Source organism: Bombus flavifrons, chromosome 1 (genome assembly GCF_040668555.2).
Source record: "Bombus flavifrons isolate JBK064 chromosome 1, iyBomFlav1_principal, whole genome shotgun sequence".
Lineage (NCBI taxonomy): Eukaryota > Metazoa > Arthropoda > Insecta > Hymenoptera > Apidae > Bombus > Bombus flavifrons.
The window spans coordinates 21,616,655-21,637,331 of record NC_138442.1 but is presented as its reverse complement, the minus strand read 5'-3'; the positions used below and the strand labels follow the sequence as shown (position 1 = coordinate 21,637,331).

The following is a 20,677-nucleotide window of genomic DNA, read 5'->3' as shown; positions in this document are numbered from 1 at the left end:
AACTTTCCACGTTTATCAGATGTTTCACATCTTTATTTTGCATACAATGATTTGTTACATAAGATTATATGTAACGTAACCGCGATATAACGCATAAGATACGAACAGAAACAGTATCGATACATCTGAAAACGTTGACAGTGCACACAGTGTCATAAATTCCAGTAAGTGTATGTATCCTACACACATACATATATTATTTTCTTAGATACACGGATAGAAAAAAGCTAAATAACATCAGCAAGTCAGAGAAAACGTTTTAAACTATTGGCTTACATTTGTTTTTACGATATCGAATCAATACCATATAACAAATACTGGGTCGAGTCTCTTGATCCCTCACCATTTCGGAGATCGACCATATACTGCACCGTCGTGAAAACGTTTCTGCACTTATCCCAGAGGAACGGGGCGAACCACAATGTCGAGGGTTTCCGTCACCCGCATAGGTTACATCTGTTATAAGCCTAGTAATGGAAACTAAGCGATGCGCGAGTAATTCTCGCGGTGCCTGCGTTAATTTGCTTGAGCAAACCTTGCGTCTCGTCCGTTGTTGCTTCAGAAATTGATATCACGTGATCGTACCTTTCGATACGTTGCCGGATGTCTCGCGAAATTGAGTAAACGTACGAGACGAAGTGATGATTAACGACTGATTGAAGGTAGAGTGAGATCGAGTGTCCTTTGATGATGGAGCAGTGAATATAATAATAAGGAGAATAATATTTCATATAATAATATTCCAAACTTGGCTAAATATCAAGCGTCGAAGATGTTAAATAGATTCGTGTATGCAATTAGAAATATCGAACAGGTCTGAATATTATCAAGAACGAGTAAATGACGGATGACTGGAGATAGAATGAGATTGGGTGCTCTTCGACGATGGAACAACGAATTTTCTTAGTAAGGAGAATAACACTTGAACGACTAACTTCCAAAACGAGTAAACGTACTGGACGTGAATTCACGATTAACGGATGATTAGAGGTAGAATGGGATCGACTGTCGTTTGACGATGGAGCGATGAATATAGCAGTAAGGAGATCGAGATCTTGATCAGACTTGGATCAGACTTGATCAGCATCGAATATCAAAGATGTTAAACTGGTTGGTGTATGCGGTTAGAAATAGTGAACAGGGTTGAGTATCTTCTGAAACAAGCAAATTTGATCAGTAAATAGCTGGAGACTTTGGTCAGACAGCCGATGAATATTGAATATCGGAGATACTAAATCGGTTACAGTTTGTAGTAAGAGGTACAATAAACTCGAGTACGTTTTACCACTGGCAAAGTGGATTCGATGGGCCGGTACTACGAAACTTTGATCAGACATCGATGAATATCGAATATTCCAGCCATCGAGTTTGCCGGAATTTATGAATTCGGAAGGAGATTAATGTGTGTATGAACGAGAGTAGATATTTAATCGGCGTTTAATTATAAAGATTGAGAGGACCTTACGAAGATTAAATTGATAGATAATCGAAATATGTTAAAGGCGAAGTACATGTTACGCATGTCTTTATAACGCTAGATTATTGCTAGATTACGAACATTTTTCTTTATTTTTATTCGTTTAATCGAATGAGTTTACATTATGTTAATCCTTGTAATATATTTGAAGCGTATCGAATGTGGTTTATAATATTGAAAAGTTCGAGGAATTTAATTATATAATTTCAATTTCCAATAATTTACGTTCACAATTAATTTATTAATTCATAAGTAAGATACATTATCGTTGAAAAACCCTCAGGTATTTATTTACTTTTGACAGAATGCAATTTAATTAAAAAGTGGAAGGTGAAAGAACCAGGTGACTTTGTTTCTTTCTTCTTTCGCCGTTGTTCAATAGCAAAATACTATCCTGTGATTAAATCGACTTCTTAGGCATTCATTAGGCAATGAATGAATTGGTTTTATCAAGTATTAAGTCTCGAAGACTTCTTTGACTATTGGAAAAGCTTCTTATCTTTGGATCGTTTAATTTTTAAACTATAAAAGGCGAATGAAATAATTCTTTCGTCGATGCAAAAATCATCGCAATTAATTCAAACAGTAATACTGAAAATCAACGATTATCTCAACGGACCACGCATATAATTTTAAAATACATCATTAGTAAATACACGAATAAGTAATTTACGTTCGTCGATTGCATTCTCTCTAAATCTACAAATTCCACGAAAACTTGGAAATTATCGGGTTGAACAATAAGTTCATTAACATCTCGAAAAATGTTACAAAAGTTGTAAAAACAATGTAAAGATACGTGTATAAAGGAATAAGATAAATAAATTATTCCTTGGTTAGATAAATTTCACGTGAGAGTAGTAACACTTGACGTGCCTTTTTTCAGAGAAAATGAACTTGATACTGAACCTAGTATTATTATACTTTTATTCTTTTATACATCTTGAATTCACACACGATAATACACGCGACGATATACACATTATACAAAATTGCCCTGAAAATATTCGATCGACGCAATTCTGAAATTCCATTCCACATCCTATTGACATATGTCAGAATCCAACGTCTCTCGCAGAAACTCTAAACCGTCCTCTCGGCTTTAATTCGGTATCGCTGACTCATCGGCACAGCGAGGAACGCGTCCCGCTGAAAAAATAATCAGCACGGCCGCGCCGCCCCTTTAACGGAGGAACGCGCAGGGGCGCGCACGGTTTTCGTCTCATAGGAATCGGCGGGGTGCGTGAAACTTTTCCAAGGGTATAGTGATAGTGCCGTGGACCACCGCCAGGGCGACAGTTGGCGCGCTTGGGCGCGGTAACCAAGGTTACCATGCGCATGGGCAATGACAGAATTCGGGGCATCGGTTGTGGAGCACACTACGGGGGTGGTTTTTCGCGTTGGCACACCCGGGCGGTTAGCTGGGCGGTGTCTGCAGCCTTCACTTTCCTTCTAAAAATCGAAGGCTACGGAGCTGGTAGCCGCCTTTTTTCCTCTTTTTCTCCCTGTCGCTATCTTTCCCCCCTTTGTCACACTTTCCCTCCTTTTCCGTTCGTAACGCCATCGCGTCTGTCTTCCGTCCACGGACCGCCGTGCAGTCTCGCGTTTGTCATTCTCCTATCCTCCTCCTCCTCTTTCTATCTTTGTCTTTCTCTTTCTCGCACGCACACAGAACAGGCCGTTCTTCTTTTCTCCTGCGGTAGAGCGCAGTGACACGTGTCACACGGGGAACGGCGGCTACGAAGCAGACACCCCCGTGGGTGCACGTGCAGCCTCGCGGTACACGCGCCAAAACAAGAAAAAAGTGAAAGTGCTTCGAAAGAGCAACGTCGCCTGTAACTATCGATGATGTTTCTAGTACAGCCAGTGCTCACGATGACGTGCCCGTGGTTGTCGGTTTTCAGACTGGAAACGTTGGTTCGCGCGACGATGGACTGATCGACGAGTCGACCGAGAGAGAGAGAGAGAGAGAGAGGGAGAGAGAGAGAGAGAGAGAGAAAAAGAGAGAGTTGGTGTGATATCCGACTCTTGTGGTACTATCCATTATAGGATCGCAGGAAGTCGAAGAGCGGATCGTAGCAGGAAGTTGTTTGATTCCGCTGCGCCAGTAAAATTTCCCGGTCACGTGATCGTCGTGAGGGGTTGCGAAAGAAGGGGAGAGCGGAGCGTGCCGTAGTCGGCGATACTCCGAGGTGACGAGGGGTGCCTCGTGCAACTACCTCTGTCTCTGTTGGTTGTCTGTCTGGTGGAGATAGTCGGTGCGTGGTGATCGACGAGGGAGAATTGAAATTGATGTGTTGGAAGCCGCGTGCTTGGTCAGTTGAACGCGATGTTCGGTCGAGTGCACAGGGATCGGTTGTTTTTGACGCGGAGATAAAAATGAACGAAAGAAGAGTCTACGAAAAGGGAAGGTCCCTGTAGGAAAGTCTATCTCTGAGAGATCGCCGCAAAATGGACATGACAATCGATGTGTCAAGATCAGCCAGTCAAGAAGATTATCTCGTTTCGAGGAATCCGATGAGATTTTCCATTCCGATGAACACCTTCGGTCGTTTCTACGGGCGCGTACAGTGTCGTTAATCGATCTGCCGCTATTGTTCGTGCAACTATGAGGGCCAAGTGCGAAACTTGCCAGTGTTTACGAAGACTCGACCGATGAGCGGACAGCGTGGACGTTACAATCGTCGTTCAGGATGGCCTGATTTCCTTCCGGGAATAGGGTGGATCGACTACCAAAGCGTCGAACCTTGACACTCGCCGGGCGAACGAATGAGAATTGGGTTTCTCGATTACTCGACGGGAATCGTCCCCGGATATCACTGCCAGAGAAACAGAGATTTATTTAGTGTTTGTGTGGGGTATGTCGTACGAATTTTATGGACGACCCGCTTGCAAGGAACAAGAGGTATTTTCATCGCGTAAGGGGTATGACCATTCCTGCATTGATCTCTACATGTTTCTAGTCGACGATCGTACGTCACAGGTGTGGCATAGTTTCTCGTACGTCTAATGCCTTCTTTGACGTTAGGAGGCTCGAACAACAATATCCTCGATGCTACGAGCGTTAAATTTCTTTCGATTCTGTCACCTCCGAAAGCCTCGTGCAATATTAATACCGAGGTTAATGTCGAATACCATTACCGAATACCGTGGAACGTTAGTGGAATAAACCCGCGTTTTACCGCTTCTAAAACCGGCTACGTGATCGCCGCGCGAACATGAATTTCATTGGGTCGTGGCACGGTGCTCCCTGCTACTTATTTTTCTAGTAGTCGGTTACAGGTCGTGGAAAAAATTCTTGGGCTTCTAGCTCTTGCGGAATGCGGCAAAACTAAACGTTATCTCGGCTGGGCGAGTAAAAACATTTCAGCGTGTAAAGTGTTCGGTGTCAGACGGTGCTTGTTTCTAGCATTTTAACGCGAGATACGCGTACGAATTAGCCTCGCGGTAAAAATTCACTTGGAAATAGCAGCGCTGACATATACGAGTACGCGTTGACATAAATTGTCGAAATAGCTCGTAAGTTCTGCATGAAATTATTATTTTCTTCTACGGTTTTATCGTGCGTAGTATGCGTACGAGGTCATCGTTGTAAAAACGGTGCCAGGAAAGAGACGCTGGCGATCGCGATAGTCGAGACCCACGGTAGATAATAATCGTTTCGTGCCGGTTTATCGAGAACAAACACAATGGTATCATGGAACGAACAGGCCAACCGTGAAATCGTTAAATCGTCGAATCGTACTCCATCACCTCTGTACATCACAATCGAACGGTCGGAAGTAGCTACACGCCTGGTTTGAAAGCACTTGACCCCACGCCATCGCGTGTGTATCTTGCCTATAAATCAGCCTTAGAGAGCCGTTAGGCATCTCAGTCACGCTCTAAAAAACGGTGGCGAATTTACATCAGAAAGGGGGCGCGGCCTTCGAATTTGCGATTATAATTGTGGATTCGGCCGAAAGGGCCGCCCGAATGAATGGAAACGCGAAAATTCACGAGTCCACTCCCGAACATATATAGGTCTTTTTTCGGCATTTCATGGCTGCAAGAAGTTATTTAGGTCGGCCGGGCTCGAACAATTAGTAACGAATCCTCGAATTTGCGATGTAGACGCAAAAATAGGAGATCATTCGATCGAGCGTGTAGAAAACATGTTGAACGGCGCTCTTGTTTCTTTTCTTTTTTTTTTTTTTTGTACAGAAGCTTTAATCGTAGAGGCTTTTGTCGAGATTTTGCACATGCTATTTTTGTTGATATTTTTATTGATTAGCCGATAATTGAACGATGTTTTAATATTTAACACTCTCTAGTTAATAACGATATTATAACATGTTTATATATTTATGGATTATATTATTTAGTTAAAAAACGAAAGTAGCAACAAAGTATAAAGAAAAGTACCAAGTATTAGGAATATGAAGACTTTGATAAATCATATTTCGCTGAATATACACGATTGAACAATTTCGAGTACGTTACAGATATTAATTTACTGGAATCATCATCTTCCTCTTGGACAGTGTGCATTTTATTCGACCCGATTGTAAAAATAAGAATGAAACAAAGCTAGTCATCTTGTGATGCAACTGAAACTTTAATCAAAGACAAACGTAACTTTCCTCTTGGAAACGAAATCGCCCGCACGAGAATTTCAATCCACGTTTCTTTCCTACGTTCTCGTAAAGGAAAGTTCATTCCATTTTTATACCGTCATACGCATCAGCTATTTCAAATCTACTTCGAATATATCTGGAAATATTTTTGCAGTCTCGACTCTCTGATTTCTAGTGCAAGTTAAGGAAACGTATAAATTATACGAAGCTTCTAAACACCGGTCGCAATAACGTTTCAGTAAATCCAACCACTCGATCGCAGCAATCCTACGCGTAAGGTAGTCGAGCTAAACGCTCATCATTCTTCGCCTTTTTCTAACATCCGGCGCAGCGGCATAAAAGTGCGACGCGAATCTACGAAATTATTGCCGCCATTGTTCTCGTTGGATTCAACACCGTGTCGTTGTGGATGCCGTGTCACATCCAACCCTGTCATATCGTTTGAACGATGATTTATCGTGCCACCTCTACTCCATTTGACTAGACTATACTATATTTTTACTGGACTTCACGCGAGAGCTTTCTGAAAAGTAGGATCTTTGGAGAAGTACAGTCCTTCTAGTTCTTTTATCGAACGTTCGAGTTGAAAGTTTCTTGAAAGAAGCGAATTACCGGATCAAAGAGAAATTTATCGTATCACAGATGTCGATACGGCAACGGTTACTGTGCATGCGTATTTGTGCGGACTACTGTTTTAACGAATTCAATACGTTTACTGCATACGACATGCATTCGAGTGACTACATACTTTTAGATTATAAATGTATGACATCGATTTGAACGTGAATTGAAAAGTCCGAATTCATATTAAACGTATGTAGAAAGTTTTACAATATACTGTATCGTATTAAAATTTTTCGTTAGCAGACAGCATTGTAAAAAATGGAATCGGATCTACAGCGAACGTATTAACATTGCAAAACAATTAAATACGTTCACATATTAACGAATACATTGTAACAAATAAATACGTAAACGTATTTAATTGCTCGCAATTGTTCGTTAATTAACCTGCTAACGATGCTGTATGTAAAAATTAGCATACAGTATCTAAGCTACCGATTCTTATGAGTCATTATGAGTTATTAATCTTCGGATGTTTTATTCGTCAGAATGTCAGTTCGTCCACGTACGCATTCACTGTAAGAGCGACTGCAGGCGAATCGGTTAGGTGGTCGACTAGTGAAAAAGTTTAGTAAGTCGCTTTGTGTAAATGCAAATTTGATCGACTAGCTTCATCGACGGTTGACTACCAAAGAGTACCAGTTACAGAACCCTAGTTAACCAGGAAATCTAAAAAGTTGGATTCGGTGATCGACTGAATACAACTAGGTTTTACTAATGTACACAGCTAAGTTTTTGTGTCCGCAGACGAAAACTTTGCTGCCACTCGGCCCTTAATCGGCGGTCGACTGAGCTAGTAGACCAAATTTGCATTTGCACAAAGCGACTTACTAAAATTTCTCTGCAATCCACCGCTCGCTCAGTCGACTTCTATCTAGTCGTCCTAACCGTAATCTATATAGTTCAGTCAAACGTGTCGACTGACCGCTCGGCAAACCTTGAACATTTTCAGACCTTTCAAATTCCACTGCCCTATCGACGCGACGGATACAGAGTTAACGAGGGTCTAATTAAAAGATGCATTGATTAAGCACAGACTCCGGTAGTCGGTAAACATCCTTAATGGAGCGTGCCTCGTCCGTGATTCATTTTCATCCCCTCCGTCGCGGTGTCATTACTTTCGCCTCGCGTTTTCCGCTGCACTTCGGTGTCAGCGTTCTTTGTTAAAAGGGGATGAAAAGTCGGTCACCTGATGCCCTGTTATAAGTTCCGGTCCGCCATTGTGCCGGAAAGTTAATTAACAGGATTCCCTTCCTGTCCGCGAACCTCGTGCCAGCTTCAGAACAATTTATGTTTCTACTGGCTTGCGCATTGGTCGAAAATGAAGGCGAAACTGAATATACCGTAGACTTTGATTGGAAACCGTGGAATGCGTGACGATAGAAGTTGCGAAATTCGTGTCTTATTTCTGAAACTTTGTGTCCTTCGCGTCGATAAACTTGTGATTTAAGATTTTGAGATTCGGTTCATTTAAAATTTAGTTTGAGTAAAAGCAAGTCCATTGAGTTATCGAGGCCTTTGAAGAATATCGAAGATTCAAAGTTAGTATCTTACTTTCAGAACTTTGTTCTTTTTGATAAAATTCTTAATAAGCTTGAGATTTATAATTCGAAACTAGATTTCCTTAAAGGATGAATCGAATATAGGCAATTTTAAAAATTATTCAAAATATCGAAAATGACTTTTGACGATCTGTTTATCAGATTGTCTAGAACGTTACTCGATGCCCTAAAGGTTTGTGTTCGTATCTCGCATTTGACGTGAGCGTTCCTTAGACAAGTTATATAGCTAGAGTCAGTCTTTCGTCGAAAGCGCTAGCCTCGAGAAATTTCTGCACGAATTACAAATGTTTATTAGTGTACCCGACCCTAACGAATTAGCTTTGATCTGTCAAGAGGGAAACACAAGTGCATCAGCTATTACAATTTGAAGCATGGAGCATGCTATGGTTCAGGACATTTAAATATTAATTGAATGTTACAGAGAGAAAGAATATCGTAAAAAATCAATGAAATTGTTTAGAAACTTTTTGTTTCGATTTTCTGGATTTCTTATAACACCTTAAGGGCCGGGTTTAAGGCTCTATATTATTGGCACTCAAGTTTAAAGGACTCTTATTCCTAACAATATATTGTATTTGAAATACAAATTTTTAAACGTTACGTTGTTTCGTAATTTCTGAGTGATCGTGAGGTTAGTACAAGATTTTGTTCAAACGATTGACATCCTCGCAGATACTAATTCAGACTAAATTTGCTCTACGGTATATTTACCTACCATATTGCTATATTTATCCCTATAACTTGCGGAATACCGATTTATGCAAATCACAGTTTCCTGATTTCTGTTCGATCAAGACTCTGTCAAAATTATTCTCATTTCATATTCAAGGATACTTTCACGTTAAAACTACTCTATGTCGTGCTATAATTAGCTACCTTGCACTCTATTTAGAATACCGCAGGAATAACTGCTCACCAAAAAGCTATTTTTTATTCTTGCAATATTTCCTAATAAGTCCACATTTATCCGATATTTTCCTTTTATTTTTATTCATAGAATATCTTACCGCCGTTTTTCAGAAAGAAACCTCCATATACTCCCGACAAATCCTCTCTATATTCAAGTTATAATTTTGCAGCTTTTATATAATCAACGAATCCATATAATCAACCAGCCGCAAAATTATCCTGAAACCATTCGCCTAAACAACCCCATGCAGACCCCATGAATCACACGGAGCTCAGTCCTTCCCCAGTAACACAGTTCTTTCCATTTAAATTCAATTAGAACAGCTGCCAGTATCGCGAACCAGGCCACATTACTATGCAAATAGAGGCGATCCTGTAATTCTCCGTCGGCCCATTAACACTAGTACCATTAAAATGGTCAAAATGATCAATCTTGATGAACTAACTCATCATAGTAATTTTACAGATTTACAACTGAATTTTACGAGACTTTTCATAGAATGTACGGACAAAGATTTCTTTTTTCTTTTGCATTTTTCTTTCTTTTTCTTTTCCTGTATCTTTCATTTAGATTTCGTCGGTATAATACCAAGTTTCGTGCTTCGGAGGTACAGTGACGGTAAAAAGTAAGTTTAAAAGATATTATGTTAGAATTTTGTTGTCATAAATCTATAGGAAATTCTATTTTACAAGAGCAATGAATGGACGTAAATAATAACAGTTGGGGAAAAAATAAATAGACAAGAAAAATTATATATCATTATATATCAGTATAGCTTAATCGAACTGGTATTTGTGTTATATATTTAAGTTTTATTAATTACACTATAGAACATAGATTATTTAATAAACAATTGAAATTAGAAATTTCCACTACCTGTCCGCTTATTTTTGCCACGAAATAGATGATTGTTACTAACCTGGCAAGAAGCATCCAGGTACAAAGTTTCTAATACTCACATGTATATGTTGATCTTAAACTTTCTTTCCACCGCATCTGCAACATAAAACTTTCTCCGTAGTTGTAGTAAAAGACACCAATATCGAACCAAAAATTTTCAGTGACGAACACGTTCCTTCGCCTGCTTTTCCTTTTGAAAATAGACGGTTTGTCGCTACTTTACCACAAAAACATCTGTTTGTGGAACGCATGGTATCGTCGCGTGACATGTTTCTAGTCCTGTTTCGTCGCACCTAAGCTAATAAAGGAGCAAGGAGCGTCTTTGACTGGGGAAAATTAAGATTTTCTCGTGACCAGGGAACAATGTGTGACCAACCTGGCGCCATTGATTAATCTCTCGATGGAGAGATGCCATCGATCTCGTACCCACGCAGCCACGTGACCCTTTGTTCTCCGCCCTTTGATCTTCCCTTGTCTCTTCTTTGCGATTCGTCGCAACTTCATAGGTCTTCGACCGAACCAAACCAGTTTGCTCGAGGAAAAATTGTTCCGGCTCAAGAGCTAATCTCTTTTGCCCACACTCGCTAACTATGATTTACGAATTAATTTTCTTTATCGTCCTCCACCGACCGAGCAAAAGGAAAAGATTCCGTGACGGGTGGGTGTAGAGCGAGTTCTATAGGGTGGAGATGTTTTTGGTGTAGGATGTCGGAATCGTTCGGTAAAAACAGAGAGTAGAGAATAAATGGTGTTTGTATGAAAGCCGAAGTCTTGATTTACTGACTATTTTGAAGTTGCGAATGAACGATAGATAGGTGTAAATTTTGATAAAAGAGATCGAGTTAATGGAGAGCTGGAGCACGCAGCTATAGATTACAACAGCAGAGAAGTGCCCTGGAATTTATCGGTGTAACTGCCGGTTGTAAAGGTTAATATCTCTTCCTTGAAGCTTAATTCGCGCAGTATATGGCGTACGAGTGACTCTTCATTTATAAATATTGAAACATCGCACTGAGGCGTAATTGTAAAATTTTGAAAATTCATAGGAAATTTATTTCGTTCTTGGAAAGAAACGCACTTGTACAAAATTTCTAATTTGCGATTGCAAATAACTAGCATATACGTATATCGATCTACAATTACGTTCTAAGCTGCGAACTAGCTCTTCTGTAAGGTAACGTTTTTAAAGTAACTTCTCTTTTTAAAAAATGTAGAAACTTAGTCCTGTTGCTTGGGAATGATCCATATACAAATGATTAGCGCTCGTCGTGAATGATAGCAATCGAAACACGGCCAATAAATGGACAAATGCGTGCTCTGCCTGCATGTTACGCGGCACGATGGCTTAACCACGCGATAAGGAAACTAATATTTGACGCGTTTACCCGACAGCTGATAAACAGGACCGCGCTCGAAAACCCACGAGAATTGTCGCGTCACCGCGAATATACGTGATTCCCCCTACAAAAGCTAAGATGTCAGGAAATGCTCGTTTGCGTGTAACACTTCGAGTGCATTATAGGGACTTTCATTGCATACTAACATCTCGGGAAGTGTGAAAACGAAGGTATATACAACGGTTTCGACACGAAACAGTTTTGCGAAGCGTAAGAATATAACGCAACGCACCTAAACGGAGTACAATTCAAAGACCAGTGATTATCATTGAAGAATTAAATCAAACGTTTATCTTCCACGGAATATGTATATCTTGACACCTGCACGTTTTCTGTCTCTCTATATTATAATATCTTCCATTCGCTCAAGGCAAATTATTTGGACATCCTCGAAGTACATTTACGGTCGCTTTAAACTACAGATAATTTTATGGTCGTCTATGGGATTCTAAAGTCTCATTCAAACGAGATTAATCAAGCTGTTTGAATTTAAACTGACTTGAAGTAACTTTGCTAATGAAAGATTAACGAGAGCATAGAAAGGAATACTTCGAGTTAAATAAATAACAGATTCACACTGGTCAAGATGTTTCGAATTGCTTGAATTCAAGCCGTGTGAATTCAGACTTAATTCAGATTTAATCTTAAGCAGATATTATAAGTCCATGTATGTGTCTTTAACACTCGAAACTCGTTCATTCTCGATAGACATTCGTTCAAAATTCCTGTTTAAGATTATACGGGACGTAGTACACGCTATATAATTAATGCAAATATTCGCCAAAACCTAAATAAATATATAGTTAGCGGTTGATCGATCGAACACCTTATTATTTACTTTCATCTTTATTGCGTAAAATTTGTTTGGTAGCTTGCTAGCGGAGTTCTTTAATCGGCAGTCGTACGTGGACATCGGTCGCGAATTCTTCCCAAATATTTTCGACATTGTAATTGTAATGAAGTGTCACCGTTTGGCTGGACGTTTTATAACAGATTCGCGAGACGCCTGTATTTCAGGGACAAAGGAACGGATTGCAATTAAAGCGAAAGCTTCGTTACATTCTATACTGATAGACTGCTGTCGTCTGTGCGTCGAACACGAGGCGTTTGTTTTTAACACGTTCCATTCGTTCAACGTGTGTTGTTTTCACTGCATATTCTATTCAAGCTGTCGACATTTTCAGCGCGAGTGAAATAACCGATAATGTACACTATCGATGATGCATGTGGATTCAAAGAAAAACTGGCGCTAAAATGAAGTGGAAGTTACTAACGCGTTCATCGCTGATCGAATTTCCGCTGCCCATTTTACATACTAGCAAATAATATTCGTACAACATTTCTTTTTTTAACATACTGTTTTATACTTTGCTGTGTATACTTTGCTGCAATTGTTAAGCTTTTTTCAAAATTTTGTGATTTTTAGCTTTTATCGCTTATTTCATTCGATATTACGTGCGCGTTGTAGAACTACCTGCTCATTCAGTTTTCAGAGGCATATATAATGAATGATTAACTTATTTATTTTCAAACATATGTGTAAAATAAAAACTCTACCTATATATTTCAGTTTTTCATATGATATATTCATATGATAAATTATTATTATATATTTCTTTCGTAATGTAATTAGGAACTGTGTATTCTGCAGTTGCTGAACTAACAACAAAAAAGTAAGAACGAAACTTGTCAAGCTTTAACAGAGATTATTACACCATATTGTTATCTCTCATTCTCACGACACAGGTAGAAAATTCGTGTTTGCGAACACCTCTTCAACACTTGGAATTATTTTAAGCGAAAAGGTCGTGTGAATTTTAAAATATCTCTTCAGTACGGTAACTTTCTTTTTCCTTCGTATGACAAATAAAAGAGAGGAAGTCCGCGATATGTTCTTTAGAAAACAATTACCAAAAGTGAATTCAAAGTATCTGAAGTAAACAATCTCGTTACAGTTCACGTGCGGTAAGTAATTTTGCCGGATAGTATGGAGTAAACTATATAGAGAACGGGCGATCGGTCTAATTCTGGAATTACCTTCATTCGTACTTGGCCAATTCCAGGTACATAACGTTCGCGAGGGCACGAGACGAATTTTAATTTGGCAGAAAGACCCCCTTGCTTGGACCCCCTTTTGGCAAATATTTCAACACCTCGTTAATGGAACGGACAGTTATTAACGAACGGGGACAATTCAACGTGCAGGATTGAAGTCGCGTGCTAACTAGCGTCTCCTGGATACTTTAAAACTGTCACAAAGATCGAGCAACAACTGCGATCTATCGCGATATTCAATTACGGTTGAAATTTCGAAACAAATATTTTTTCATCCACCTTTCAACAATTTTCACAGATTGTGATAACGCCATACATGAAAATTAATACCTTCGCTTCTTTAAAACGGTATATGACATAACGTAAAAGCTATTGCAAGCGATAGATGTTAATACAGAACGTAAAATGATAAAAATAGTACATTTTTGATTTTTCGATATAATTTCTTGAGATATAATATCTTGCTCGCAGTTTATAATATTGATCGATATTCCTTGATCGATGTCTGTCTTGCATTTTCAAATCTCTGTTTCTTTATTCATCTTCTTGTTGACAAGACGATGACGTAAACATCGAAACGAGGGTGAAATTAGAGAGAAGGACGTTTAGTTGAAGAGGGAGAAGAGTGGATGAATTTAATATTTCGGTGCTTCAGCGACGACCCCTGAGCGACACTTGGTGGTTAATGTTTCGCTGTAATTTGCCCTTGGGAAGTGATAAAAATTTTAATTGCACTTTGGGTAGGCGAATGGTCTCCTTTCGCTCAGGGATAAGTTAATCCCATTCCTCGGACAAGTTTTGTGGTTTTACAACGTACACATAAATCTCGCGAGGATACTTATTTTAAACGCAAGGAAAAATCATTTTCGTAAAATTATTTCACGAACACGAATTTTTTATCAATTTTATTTTATTGTACTCTTGCACATCATATCTTTATCTATTAATTCCTGTACATTTTCACAATTAATTATTTTTCTTCAACTGACCTGCTACAGTTGAATCAAAATTGAATTACTATTCTTTTGCGATTTGAAAATAAACTTTTTTATTTTCGATACTAATGGATATTGACTATTCGGAACAAGTGCAGTGTCCAGGTTATCGGAAAAATTTTTCTATTCGAAAATAAAACGCTGTATTACAAAGATATTACGATGTCACAAACGAGAATTAGAAGTTTTTGAAAAAAGCGACGATTCGAAAAAAGCCGACGAATACATTCGTACAATTTGATAATCTGAAAATATTTTTCTCCTTAGAAAATGTGAAAAAGGAAACGCCTCGAGCACCGAAGGTCCTGAATTCACGATGATCCAAGTTGAGCGATAAATTATGGTACAGAGGATGCATGCGTGGTATGGGTCATCTAACGTTACAGGAGAAATATGTCGTCTTCGTTGTTCTCAGCGATACCGAGTAAACGCTTGAGGGAAGGAACGTTCCAAATGAAAGATGTGATCCATAATTGCCTACCACGGATGTACACAAAATCTATTGCGGCCTCATGAAATTCCATTTCCGCGCGTCGTGTCGCGAAGAAAATAGCGCATAAAGGCCGAGTCATTAAGCATAGATTATCTAAATCTTCGTTTCCGAAGAGAAAACGGATAATTCTTGTTTGCTCACTTTATATTACGATAGATATTGCGGAGGTTTGGGAATAATTCATCAATTAACTGATTAAATATTTGATCATTTCCCAATCAAATATATTTGCTATTCAAATATTTAGTATTTAAATATTTACTATTAAATTAACGCGTCACAAGACACAGAGACAAATAATATTAAATTAAAAAGATGGGTGTAGAAAATAAATGTGGGAAATAGCCTTCGTTGTAATTAAAGTTGAAACGCAAAGAAATAAAACGATGCATTTTTTAATTACGAAATTTTAGTGAAATTTTTTTGAAACGTTTCGAGTAAACTTTGTAGAATGAACTTCTCTGTATTTCTTTATACTCGTCATTTTGCTTTAATACGGCTATCTACGTATTACTCGCTCTTGACGATATTCACTGTAATGTACACGAGGCTTTGTAGCTCTACAGTCAGCTATTACAGCACAATAGAAGCCTGCGTACGTCTTTGGTTTGAAACGTTTCCTGGAGACTGGAGACGTTCTTCTTTGAAAAATTTCTTTCATTTACGTATAATCCTAACAAACACGTTATTAGTTTCTTTTGTAAAGAAACTCGGCAAAGCAATTTGAATTCTCAGAGATTTCGTTTCCACAGTTCTAAAAATGTTTACAGTTACAAGGAGTGAAATAATGCTATTAGATAGAAAATATAATATCGTAGCATTAGGTACAAAATGAGCTAGTAATAAAACTTGTGATTAACGGTTTTAATATTGAAAATTATTCCATAATTCCGTTACGTATGTTGCAATTGTTTGAAATCTAAAAATCCCAACTAAGACATGTTCGTATCGAATATTAACTGATATTATAATTCGTTATAATTTTTCCTTTTAATCTAAAATTGAACATTCTATGATTGATGGAACGAAATTGCTAAATTCCAATACAGCGATGTATCAATAATTCGCAGTAACGGAGTACGTAGCGTGTAAATAAACTAGGATATTTGAAATATAGATATTCGAGTATATAATTCGAAAGTCGTGTAATACCATAAGGATCAAATATCATTTATCGTTTGCATATGGGCGGTCGAAATTGCGCCACAGGAAACGCGAAACTGCATCACTCGCCCGTGCGAATTCACGACAATTTCCGAAGAAAATGAACTGGAAACGCGTCCGAATCGGCTAAATTACAAAGTTACATTCGCGAGAAGCAATTCGATTTCATTGAAACGTGGCAAACGGGAAATTAATGAGATGTCAGATTTGCGCGCGTGAACGCAAATTCGAATAATTACGTTCAATCGTAGTCGTGTTTCCCACCGTCATTAAAAGCTGTCAAGTCGTCGTTCTGCCTTCTGTCTGCAATTACGTGAACGATTATTTTCTTTTTTTCTGCTCTTTTATGGCGACCGATAGCTCGCTTATTAATCGTGCTTAAGCTGACAGTCCCGATATTTGCGCAAATCGTGAAATCACCGACGGATCAACGTTTAATTGGAATTTTTCCATTGCAAATGACAAAACGATACGATTGTGAGGAGGCCTACATTGAAAATACCGGCGTATTATTGGAAGTTATTTCGTATAATAAATTGAAACGACGTGGAAATAATAAAAGCGATCGATATCGAAAATAGTCAATTTTAGCTATTGGATAATTACGCATGCTTGACTTCTAACTCTTTAAAGAACTCGATCCTTGTTAACTCGAATGCGATTGTATGGAAATTTGAAAATTTCCTGTATCCTGGGTGAAGTCGATCTTGAGAGTCTTAAGAGGTTGAAAGTCTCGATAGTAGCAGATTATCTAAATGTTCGTCAACGAGAAGATCGTCGTCTTAAGACGAAATATGAATCATATAAACAGCTGATATGGAAGTCGTCAATTTTAACGATTGGATAATTATGGCAGATGATCTTTGAAAAGTTTAGATAATAGCAGATCGTTAAGGGTAAATCGTCCTTCGATAAGGTGTGGTCTTAAAGGATCGAGTCTTGTGTTTTAAAGTCGCAATCGGAAGGTGACAGGCAGAACAAGGGTTGACGCGGATCGAATTCATTTTAAAGAACTGCGATCAGGAACAAACGCTTTGAGAATCTTGTTTAAAGAGCTTGAAACGTCGCGCGGGATCTAACGTTACCGAAAAATGCCGCATAAATGGCGGAACATTTCGCTGGAAAGAATAAGATGTCTGTAAAATTTCCATAAAAAACTTGAGTCTTTAATTTTGCTACGACATAAAAACGCATAAAATTCCAAACTAAAACACACCGAGGTGGTTTTATTAAAAAGTATATGGCCCGTTAAAAAGAATTTCCATCGAATCTGTGGAAGGGAAAGGTGTAAATATTTTAATGAGTCCTCCCCTCGTTTTCAACTGTGGAAAGGAATTTGATGGTTGCCATTCCAGTGGGGTCGGGGTACGATTAAAGAATGCGTAAATAAGAGAACTTATGGAAATCGAGACGGCAGACTCGTCCCATTGAAGTTTAATGGGACGAAATTAAAAATTACCGGGCGATAAGGCAAAAAGCAAAAAGCACCTTGTCCCGACGTGAACAAATTTAATGAAAACGAACCGGAAAAAGACAGAATTATCCTAAAAGTTAACGATTGAATACCATAGTTAATGATAATTGTTCGTTCTACTGTATCTTTAAGGTCAAATCCACTGCAAATACAATTTCACAGATTATTCGAGAAAGAGGATAATGAAATTTTCGGATAATAGAACAATCACTTCTCTCGTATGAAATTTCATTGATTCAGATATAGATTAAGATTAATTGATAGCTTCCTTGAAATCTAACTACGAACGAAGTAACGAAATTAAAATTTCATACATCGGTATATTTAGGGTTCTTCCACCGTTGCCAGCATTAGGCTGTTCTACGTGCCACACATAATTCTTCGTATCGTATATTTTTGTTTCTTCGTGTCTGCGATTGTCGCTCTTTCAACATCGTGCCTTTTTACTAATTCTGTTGCACTTATATTATTTTCGAGATTTTTATTTATATCGTATTTCGTTTCGATAGTTACGACGTTATTAGTTTCATATTAAGTTCGTATAAAATCAGAATTCATTCGATCGAACGAAAGCAAGAACACATTGTATACGAACGTTAATAAAATATGTACATATTCGGGAGGGAAAACGATATCCGTTACTGGGAAGCATTACGTCCGGATAATAGAGCGTTCTGATAATAAAACGCTTGGATATTAAGGTATTCGGACAATGGGTGTTGGGATAAGGGGGACTCTACTGTATTACAAAATAGAACTCTTTGATTATTACGTTTATTTTCGTGAATATGGTATGTTAATGTTCGGTTGTTGTTTAATTTCACGAATATGGTAGAATATTGATAAATACAGTAACTTGCATTTAATTCTATACGGTGATTTTAGACACGGTTCGTTACTAGATTGCGGATATTTATTCAAATTCATATTGTATTGACACAATTAAGGAAAAAGAACCTAAACAAAAGTTTATTTCATCCTCTAATTATTATAATGAATTTAAATTTTATTTTGGATACATAATTTTTCTATTTCTTTATACACAATATCGCGCGTTCTGCGTAAATATGTATAAAGTACATTTTTGCATGTGAATTTTCCATAAATATATAAATATCCCAGTCTATTCACTACCTTGTTGCGATGTAAATTTGCTCTGAAATTTTACATATTTTGTATATTTTCTTCTATCTTGAAAACCAAAAATGAAAAGATTATTACAAATATCTTCTTCTAAAAAGTTATAAAGTCGACAATTTTGATACGTTACGTGTATCTACATATTTCTTGCAAGATTAACAATTAGGCATTCTATATTTTCATTCCATTATCGCATCAAGCTCGAGGACGTTCTATTATTCACAACCAATTTCATCGTTCCAAACGCTTACCATAAACCGTTCACGCTGAACTAAGTACTTGGCATGTCCAAGATCCGCTCATTAGTCGTTCCACGTTTGCGTCGAATTATTCTCATACATTTATGAACGAGAATTCCGGCACGTTCCGACGTATTTTTCGGGCCAGTTTGCGAATGTTGCAGCCTTCGAAGTTGCGCAAACAGTTTAAAACGGAAGTACCCTTATCAAAACATCAAGCGGCTGCACTCCGCGAAATTGATTTCTCCGGTTAAGCAGTATTACTCTGCCTCGTCAGCGTTTCCAACCAAGTTGCCCGATATCGCAGCCTCTTATTCGGCACAGCTACGGTTAAATCCCTTCTGCGACCGAATTCTATAATTAATTCCCTTTATTAGGTGCTGACGAATTACGAGAAATTGCTATTATTGTTACATTGTTTTTGTTCAGTTGTTTACATAGTCGATTTAAGACACGAATATTGGACTCTTATTTTTAAAATGTTCAGATCTTCGTCCGATTTGATCCGATCTCTCGTCAAAATCAGAATACACGAAATCAGAAATCAGAAATCATGATTTATAAATTGTAATACTTTAATTTTTAAGCAGATGAATTTCCATGAATGAAATACCTACATATTTTTCGCTTAAAAAATATTGAATTATAAAAAGATTCGATTTCGGAATAAAACGATGTAAGCAATAACCATCGTTGCTTGACCTCTACCAAACGTGGCAGTGCATACGACTCAGACGCCAGGCTATTTCTCACCTTCTACAAAACGGATCGAGAACCCTATTTCCTTTCCCAGATGCTCTTTGCCAAGCTATACAGCAAAAAATGTTATCAAACTTCGTTCAACAGCTTTTACGTGATGCGAGTAGAAAGAGGTCAAATAACAGACAGATAAAAATTCCAAAAATTAATTTTTTCCGATCCATGGCTTATCAACTGTTCCTAAATGACTCGTTTTATTTACTTTTTTTCATTCAATGTACAGGCATAACTCTTCTACCGCTTTGTTATATGTATAGACTTTATCGAATCGCGTATTCGTCGGCCAGATACGTTGCTAGGCATTCGCCTCTGCACGTTCAATAGTAACAAATACACAATGCGTTACATCGATACATCAATATATCGGCGATCAGTGGAAACGAAAATTTCCTTTGAACCTATTACACACCCTTTGTTAACTTTCGTGTGGTCTATGTAAACCGTACAAAGGGGGAAAACCGTCATTGGTGCGCCATTTCAGTCAACATCCACGTTTAACGATTCCTATTTGGCATATCTGCTCGTAAGACTTATTAAGATTAAATTTGCGATAAAGAGGAATTTTTAAATAGGATTTCGACATAAAACACTACATGAATTTTAAATAAATATAAATACAGATTGTACTCGGTTGATACTTCAGTTTAATGAATGAAGTATTACTAACGGCGATTCTTCGAGCTTCTGTAAGCAGATAATCCACGGATATTAACACCTTCTCTCGAATTTCGTGAAATTTTGAATGCAGCAACCAGTCAAACGGTTTCGAAACGGAAAATTAACGAGGGCTCGCGGTCATGGTAATTAATGCGTTGCTAAACGAAATTTCGCCGCCATCGAGCTCCCTAATTTGCATCTGCTGTTTCCGGGGA

The 20,677-nt window shown here is 38.1% G+C and overlaps 1 protein-coding gene across 13 annotated transcripts in view; it reads left to right on the top strand.

Annotated features, from left to right (window-relative positions):
* Nmdar2 (glutamate ionotropic receptor NMDA type subunit 2) overlaps positions 1-20,677 on the top strand; it is a 193,770-nt gene that overhangs the window by 52,954 nt on the left and 120,139 nt on the right. For 2 of the 13 annotated variants that reach the window (XM_069116472.1, XM_069116465.1), the window contains exon 1: positions 2,902-4,460. The exons of 10 other annotated variants lie outside the window; for them this stretch is intronic. The gene's annotated coding sequence lies outside the window, so the exon portion shown is untranslated. Of the gene's footprint in view, positions 1-2,899; positions 4,461-20,677 lie in introns of those variants that run through there. One more of the 13 variants, XM_069116438.1, reaches the window with a different exon arrangement.